Source organism: Pinus tabuliformis, chromosome 9 (assembly GCF_031772625.1).
Source record: "Pinus tabuliformis cultivar Carrire ecotype Pingquan chromosome 9, CPIR1, whole genome shotgun sequence".
Taxonomy (NCBI): domain Eukaryota; kingdom Viridiplantae; phylum Streptophyta; class Pinopsida; order Pinales; family Pinaceae; genus Pinus; species Pinus tabuliformis.
The window spans coordinates 39,191,064-39,200,377 of NC_142307.1; positions in this window are offsets into that span (position 1 = coordinate 39,191,064).

Below are 9,314 nucleotides of genomic sequence, written 5' to 3' on the forward strand. Positions count from 1 at the left end.
ATACAGAACAATTACATGCTAAGGCATTTCAGCCTTAGAAACAAGCTCCCTTCGATTACATTTTGATCACTCTGGTTTACGAAAATTCTATTTGTCACTCTCTATCTTCAGAATGCGCAGGTTCATAACATATATATATATATATATATATAGATATATATATATATATAAGGAAACCTTGGATCGGATCACTTAGAAGGATCCGATCAAATCCACTCCTTGATTTCCTCCCACAAATCACTCAACAACACGCATACATGCCAAATTACATTTAATTAATTCCATCAAACTAGCTCTATTAAAATAGAATTTGTCCCCTATTTTGCTCTGATGGTCCACATCTCCTCCTTGCTCCGCTTTGGATTCCTCATTTAATTAAGAGTTCCGGATGCTCCTGCATCAGTTTACATACAAGTAGAACTATACCAAGTGAAGCAGTTCATATACCAGTATAGGAATGGATCTAATATGTTCTCTCATGTTTATCCTATTGGACTAATAGTATTTTCCATCTAGACTTAGCTCAGCCTATTCCATTTCCCAAAAAAAGAAGGAGAACAATGGGAAGCCAAGTGTTGTGGTTGTCACACTTCTTCATTTCGCTACAAAGCCTCTTGAGACATGCACTTTACACAAGGGTCATATTTATGTACACTGACTGACCAGAAAGACATGATAATACATGACTACATAATAAACAGACACACACAAACAAAATAAAATAAGCAAAACAATTGTACAGGAAGTGCAGCTTGTAGTTGTTATTGGAAATAATGTTTTAAATATCGACCATTTACGGGAAGGGTGTAAATTCTCCCATCTAATGATTTTAGCTTAAAGGAATTATGATTGAGCTTCTCAGAAACAATATATGGTCCAATCCAAAAAGGTTTGAACTCTATGTGTTTAACTTTGTCTTCATGGGGTTTTTCCCATTTCAGAACTAGGTTGCCCATATCAAAGCTCTTTTCCCCTATGGATTTTATGTCAAACCAACATTTTACACGGTTCTGATGTATAGAAAAATGTTCTTTTGTCTTGTGCCTTTCTTCCTCAAGTTTAAGTAGTGTATATATCCTGCTCTGAACCAAGAGGCAAGGTTTTCCTTGTGACTCTTAAGAGAGTTGCAAGGCTAGAAGATACAGTTTCGAAGGAAAGATAACTTCTTCACCATAAACCAGGAAGTAGTGCGAAGTTTTTAGGGAAGGTTTCGGGGTAACACGGTAAGCCCATAGAGCATTTTTCAAAGCCTTATGCCAGTTCCTTTATTCAAAGAAGATGGTCTTCTTGACTATATGGATAAGATTCTTATTTGTCGATTCTGCCAAACCATTTCCCTGGGGATAATAGTTTTATAAATGCTTCAAAACAATCCCATTCTCTAATGAAAATTCATAAAGTTTTAACAATGAAAAATATGTTGCATTATCAAAGACAAGTGATGTAGGAATGCCAAACCTAGTTATGATGTTATGTTACAAAAAGTGGATGACTTCCTAATCATTTACTTTTCTGAGAGGAACTTCTTCCAACCAACGGGTGAAGTAATTTGTTTCTATTAGGATATATCGGTGTTGCTTTGACAAATGAGGGAAAATTTATTCAATGACATCAAGGCCCAACTTTTGGAACAATTCTTCAACTGTTACTGGTAGCAGTGGGGCAGTTGGCCTCTGATCACGGTTGGCGAACCTTTGACATGATTGGCACTTGCATACATAAGCATGAACATATTTGAAATAGAGTGATCCAGTAATAACTATCCCTCATAACCTTACGTGTTATGGTGTTGCCTGCACAATGGCCACATGTTTGTCCATTATGTAAATCTTTCAAAACCTTCGTTGTATCCTAGTAACAACTCAAGGCACCTTAGCACAACACCATTGTGGCGCTTTCGAAAAAGAACTCTGTGAACCAATTGGTGAGATAAATCTTTTAGATGGATTGCCCTTTTTGTTTATTTGATAAGTGTGATGGAAAGGTTCCATGCTCCAAAAATTATCGTAGATCTGCATACCAAGGTGTTGTAGACATGGACTAAGGAACACATTCAATATTTTACATCTCGATTTCCTGCTCCCACTTTGATAGATCTTGTTTGGAAGGATATCTTGCTTTGGCGGCTAGATTACAAAGGCCATGACTCTTTATGGTATGAATTGATTTGAATTCTAGGTCATACTCTTGGAAACAAGTAATCTAGTTAGCCCTCTTCTCACCCATCTCTTTCTGGCACACGAACAATGTTCCTAATGTTGGAGGAGGTACAAATAAAACTGTGTGGGCTTTCAATATGTAGGGCCTTAAATACATAATTGCCTTGTATATTTCATACGCATATTTATCAATGGTAGGATAATACAATTCGGACCCTCGTAGGCTCGTGCTCATAAAAGAAATTGGTCACTCATTTCCTTCATTATCTTTCTGAGTCAACACAGATGCAATTGACAAATCCTATCGAGCAGAAAATCCTTACCATAATCTAGACTAAAGATTGAAGGTGCATTGGTGATAGCCTACATGATTTGAGCGAAAGGGTATTTCTCCCATTTGTCCCATTTGTATATTACATCTGTATTAATCATATCTTGTATAGGTTTGACTATCTGAGCATAATCAGAGATGAATTTCCTCAGGAAATTGATTTTCCCTAAGAGAGACTGCATGGATTTCTTATTCACCGAGAATGGGATCTGTGTGATAGCCTTGAACCTCTCGAGATCATTATTTATTACACCCTTTGTTATGATGTGCTTGGTATAATCCCTTTGGACACACCAAAGACACTCTTCTTGGGATTAAGATAAATCCCATACTTTCGACACAGCTTGAATATCTGCTTCAGATGACGTACGTGACCTGATCATTTCTTAGAAAACATGGTAACTTCAACTAAATAAACAACAATTCTTTGACCTATAAGGCCATGAAATTATATGTCCATCGCTCTTTGGAAAGTTTCACCAACATTTATTAGACCAATTGGCATCCTCTTGAAAGAAAACATTACCCATTTAGTCTCGAAGGTAGTTTTTAATTAGTTGGGTTCCGCTACTAGCACTTGATTATATCCTGAAAATCCATCTTGTATCGAAAACATTTCAGACTCAGATACTTCCTGGAGTATCTGCTCCATGGATGGCATTGGATAGTTATCTTTATCAGAAGCCAGGTTGAGATTTCGAAAATTGACACATAAACGTATTTCACCAAACTTCTTTCTAATTGGGACCAAGTTGGAAACCCATGTGGAATGTCTAACTTTAAAGATGATCTGGGCATCCAATGGCTTTCTCAATTCCTTCTAAATAAGGGGTTCCAGTATTTGGTGAACTTTTCATAGTTTCTGTTGGAACGGTTTCACCCCTTCTTTTATAGGAACTACATGCTAGATAATACGAGTGTCCTAAGTCTTTAAGTCATCGTATGCCCATGCGAACACATCTCGATACTACTTGAATAAGTGGATAAATGCTTGTTGTTCCTGTGGAGAACAACATTTATCGAGGTTTATATACTTCAGATTTTTTGGGGAACCCAAGTTGACTTGTTCAGATGCTAGCTTTGAACACAGAGTCTTTTTATTAGTTGGTCCTCTAAACCAGTTCTGCAGATCATATAATTTCTCCAGAGACACCACACCTTTTGGCATAGTGTTTCCTTTCATTGCATTGGAGGCTTCCTACAAAGCCCAATCGTGCTCATCCTCCTCTATGGCAGTGTCTTTGAACATATCAGAATCAGCCATAAAGTGTAGTATCAGTTGGTTGTCATTAAAAATGTGTAAATTAATAACATCGTTTGGCACAGATGGTTTATATAAAATTTCAAAAGAAAAACCATTTTTCAATGGCGACATCCTAGTGCATCTATTGCAACATTTCTAACTCTAGAAACATATATAGTATTGAAAGCTTTAAAATGATTTATGAAATGTCGTACCTCCTACTCGTAGTTTTTAGGATGCGGTGAAACACAATGTATAATATCTCATACCTAATTAGTGACCACCTTTGAGTCACTGATTACCTTTAGAAACTCTACCTTTAGGTCTATATCTTTCCAAGTACAAGCACTTCATATTCTACAGTGTTATTGGTGCACTCAAACTCCAGACAACATTCAAGGATATTCTTCTTATTGCTTGGGTCTGTAAGAACACAACCTGCTCTAGAATCGTCCTATGCCTTTGAACCATCAAAATATAACGACCAAATATTATGATTTGCTAAGTTGGTTCCTATATAACCATTATTTCTAATACTACTACTATGTACATCTATATTACATATTTCATTTGCACCAATTGGAGAACAAGGAAGGAGTTCCAGTTGTGTATCTCATGGAACGGGTGATGGTTTTGTCTGATAACACCCAAGGTCGGCTTCGAGAAAGCAATTCCTAAAAATAAAATCAGCAAAAGTGAGAGGCTCATTTTGGCCCTCAAGTGGTGTCACGGTGTGCTTCATCTATGGCTTGGTCTTAACTCAAATTTGGTTATCCATTCCCTTGTATGGAAGCCACAAATGTGACTAGTCTGTTGCAAAATATCCTTGTAATTTTTTGGATCAGTCTCTCTGCTCAGTAATACACCACAAGTTTCTGCTATGTCTGCAATTACAATATTTATACATTGGTGAACCCGTTCATCTTTCGATAATCTGATAAGCATATTTATAAGCTCCAATAGCTTGGACAAGAGACTTGTCCAGCCGGACAATTTGTGCATCAATTTTCTACCATTTTTGCATTTATGTTCTTTGCTACCGATAAAGGAATTACATTTACAAATGCACCAGAGTCTACTAGACAATTGTGGACATTATAATTGAAAATTTCAAACGTTAATAGAAATGGCAGATAGAGAATGTTAGTTTCTAATGTTAGAGAATTTACTACAAATTCAAGAGCATTGATTTCACAATTCCCAATGATTTATCATTGATTGCATGCAACACATGTACACTCAAAACTAGTCTACAACTGAGGTTACATTGCCTTGGAATCTCCACCACAGCTGAGCAATTCAAATTCCCTGCATGCATGAGCTATTTTTGGTTGATTGATCAGTTAACTAGATGATCACTGAGTTAGACTATTGTCCCACTGCACAACTAAACTCCAACTAGTTCTATCAACTGTTAGAACTAGTTTAACTGAGTACAACTGAAAATAACTGAACTGGATTGCTAAAAAATTGCAATCATACATGCATAACTAAACTCTAAGCCCTCTAACTCGAATTTAATGAGCTAACTTAGTGACAAGAGCCATGTCACCTTAGTTAATTGCCTCCAAGTTGTTTGTTGATGTTGAAATTTTGATATCAATTTGACCAAGGCTAAGTCAAATTTAGCCTTTCTTGCTATATTTTTTCAACAACTTCTTCGTGAGTTTTAGGATATTTGATTAATAACTTCATTGTAATAATGTATTACTTATTTTATAAGTTACAATTTATTCCTTATGTAAAATGCATTACACGAGTGGTGCGGGATCACTACCAATTCATTGTAATAATGTACTAGTTATTACAAAATATATTACTTGATGTATTATTTGTATATGTAATGTATTAATTTTTTATAAAATAAATTATATGATGAAATTATTTGGTTTCTTTTATAAATATAATATTTTTTTGGAAATGATAAATTTTATTGTAGTTTAGTTGTTAATTAATAATGAGGACAATTATCATTACCTAATCTTCATAAATAGAGGTTGATTTATCATAATTGTTCGAAAAAATCTATGTGTTATCCACTCACAATGAGGTAGGCCTAGTGCCCACCTAAAATGACTTATTAATGGTCATTGAGATTGTACGCTTCTACTTTTGCCATCCTTCTGATTGCTTTTGGGTGTTTGGCCTTTAACCTATTTTCTTATCTTCAAGGAAAATGAGATCTTAGCCATTCAAAATCAGCTTTAGATCTACTCTAGGACTATTCACGAATATCATGATACAAGATAAAGATAAATACATAAAATATTAATAAAATGTTAAATAAATAATTTATGATTATGTAGTAATTTAAGTGGGATTGATTAGAGGAAAATGTTATATAGTTAAGTGTACTTGAGTTGGAGGAATATTCAAATGGATGGCTCTTTAAAGAATTCTTGGTTATCAATCTGTTGACAGTGTTGGATACCACCAACATACAGGGGATCTCCTCGATATAAGGTCCCTACTAAACCTTACATCGTTTGGTGTAGGAGTCTCATCCGAAATACAACTTGGTTGTCATTTACATAAAGATATGCCTTGGCTTTAGCTGTCGGCACGAGCATAATTTTAAAAACCGGAACCGGTGACCGGACTAGTCCACCTATAAAACCAGGTTTCAAACTAGAACTAGTCAAACCAAGACTGGTCATATCTCAATGAACTGGTCTTTAAAAAATACATGAAATACTTAGTTTTAAATGAAAAAAATGGTTTTAAGATTTAAAACCAATGGAGATAAAATATGCAAAGTTTGCTCATCTATATACCAGGTAAAGGTGAATATATCAAATTGGCACCAAGTGCAATACATATCAACAACATAATACGCAATCAATGAGGCTCTAAATGGCCTCTAGATTCCAAAAAACAATGTTATAAGTTATGGGGTCACTGTCCTACTACAAGTCTACATATCAGTGATAAGCATGATCAATCCTCATCATGATCAAACTCATCACCACTACTAGACAATGGATCATCAACATGAGCTACATAAGTAATCTGGGTGAGTTTTTGAGGACTCCTAAAACTCCTCTGCAACATTAGCAGCAGTAGTAGTAGTAGCAACAAAAATAGACATCAAAACTACAAATAATTAATCAACATGATCACTCATGAAACTCATCATTGATTCAACGCTACTAAAAATGGTATCATCAGCAATAGATACATAAACAACATCTCGCTCAAAGTCTTCGGACTTGGATTGCTCAACCTTATAATATGATAGAAATTGAAGTTTAACATGCCTAACTAGTGATTTTGGTTTGAATGAAGGGTTCATCTTCTCATCCTTATAAGCTGGTAGAAAAATCTTAACATCCCTAACCAATTATTTTCCTTTGAGTGAAGGGTACATTATTGTTAAGGTCGTGGTAAAGGAGTTAACCAATCAATACTGGTAACATCAACAAAGTTCAAAAATCAATGCCACCAACAACAAGGTCCTTAAAGGGCTTCATGTTATTGATCAAACACCAATATCATACCCTCATGCATGATAGAATCAAATGGAAACATTGCAAATCCCCAAACCATGAAGTCCTGAAAATCATTAAGTTTGTTGAATTTTGAATGAACTCTAAAATTCTATTTTTTCCATATGAAATCCAATAAGGTCGAAACTACTCTCAAACATCCTAAGTCATTTCATGGTAATGTTAAAAATTTAAGTAAAAGGATAAAAATGAAAAATAAAGGAAATTTCACTTTTACTTTAAGAATTTAACATTACCATTTGGCATTGATTGCTAGTGTTGCTAGGGTTGATATGTGTGTTTCAAATGAGAGGGGATGCATGTTTTTCTTAGACACGTTTTTTTTGGAGGGAAACAACTCCAAATTTCCGTCAAAACAACATCAAAGCTCAGAAAATTGCGTTTTGTGGGGTTTGTAGCTGGCCTGGCAATAAATCAACCGGCTTATGGGAAAATTGATCGATTCCTTCATAAGCCGGCCGATTTTTGTGGTTTTTTGATGAAATAGGCCCATAAACTAGGTTTTTTGTTTGGTTTGACCAGTTTCTAGTTCAAGCCGACTAGTTTTTAAAACTATGGGCATGAGAGAGGAAGTGCAATGGTCCTTTCGAATGAGAAAGTTGGTATGCCTTGTGTATGTTTGATTGTCAATGTATCCAATTCCTTCTACTACGAGGGAAATGAAGTGAGCCTCTCAAGAGAGAAGTAATAGTACTACCCTAATGGAGACACATGTGAGAGAGGAAGTTTCATCTAGCATCAAGCGAAATAGTTCACAAGAATGCGACTGCTGTCATAAGCATAACAACGTATTTCCAACAAGGAGTACTGAATTAACTGAAATAGTTCAACTGATCTAGTACTTAATGAAAACAAAAATGAACCATAAAAATTCAAATAATAGTCTTAGAAACATCCATAATCCATGTGTGAAAATGTGTCGGCCTGAAAAGGCTTCAATATTAAGCAAAAGTCCCAAGATACATAAATGTAATGAACACCACTTGCTCCAATAGTTGAGGGTTAGAGCCACTACTTTCTCCCCAAAAGTACTAACTATGTCTCTCTAATTCCTTATGGGAGAAGCCAAGGTTAAAATTCCTTTACATGAGGAATGAGGATCTATTTATAACTTGAGGAATGACCTTTCACATTCATGACTCTTGAATTTATAACTTCTAATGACCGTTGGATTTTTACAACATTTTGGAATTCCAAATGACTTTTGGAATTACATGTCTTTTGGAGTTCCATGACTCTTTAGCTCATACATGACTCTAGGGCTTCCTTTCATTTTTCATTTACAATGATTACAATAATACATCATGGCATCCACATCATCATAGGTTGAAACTAGACACGTCACCATCTTGGATGACTAGTATTGACAATGACTAATGGCATGGACTTTCTCCAGTGATGAGATAGCTAACACTATATTTTCTCTTTTTCCATCTTCTTATCATGGCGCTTTCACCCTTCAAAGGTTCTTCAATATTGGAGTCTTTGGGGTGCTTCAATCATCAAGTTTCAAGTGTGTTCTTGGTTATTTTCGTGCTTCCTTTGTTTATCCTATTTGCCCGATCTTCCTCGTGTATGCTTGCCATGAGGTCCCTAGAATACATGTTTCTGCAATCACTCATGACGAATAACCATCAACCTGAAAATCTCCTATTCTACCATGTTCTATGCATATATACATTTTTATGCCTTTTCGATGCACTCAAAATGGTCCAAAGTGCTTCAGGGCTCATGGGCATACTTCGAAAGGCTGAAGGGTTGAAGAGAAGGAGCTTTGGGGCTTCAGCATGCACTCATGCACTCAAGGGAAGAAATAAATCAAGGTAGGGCGCATGTCTCAAGTCTGAAGGATTGGGGCCCAACTGCATTATGCGCTCAATGGAGAGGGGGAAGTCATAGGGAATACTATCGAAGGCTGAAGGCCGAGGCTTCAGGTTGTGCTCATTCACTCAAAAGGCCTCAGGAAGGGTGCAAGGTGCATTCTTGAAGGCTAAAGGTTGGGGCTTCATGCCTTCGAGGTGTGTCAGTGTGCTCAAGAAGTTCAGGAGGGTGCATGGCATATAGGAGAAGGTTGA